This window comes from Pundamilia nyererei, unplaced genomic scaffold (assembly GCF_000239375.1).
Source record: "Pundamilia nyererei isolate P.nyererei 1_Seehausen unplaced genomic scaffold, PunNye1.0 scaffold00019, whole genome shotgun sequence".
NCBI classification, from domain to species: Eukaryota; Metazoa; Chordata; class Actinopteri; order Cichliformes; family Cichlidae; genus Pundamilia; species Pundamilia nyererei.
The window spans coordinates 2,081,608-2,081,850 of record NW_005187420.1 but is presented as its reverse complement, the minus strand read 5'-3'; positions in this window follow the sequence as shown (position 1 = coordinate 2,081,850).

Here is a 243-nt window from a genome sequence, read left to right as displayed (position 1 = left end):
TAGTAAAAAGGTTGCCGTATGCTCCACTGTCGCTTGTTTCTGTTGAATAACCTTCAGGCGCTGAAGCCACTTCTATTATAATATTCTGTGCTATCTGGTTGTTCAGTGATGACGCGACGAATCCTACTTCCGGGCCTAAAGTAGTCTGCGTTTAATATGGCTTTTGTGTTGTTAACATGTTTAATGTTTTGTATTTCCTTCTATTTAATCTCAAAAAGCTCCTAAAACAGTCAGTGATCACTG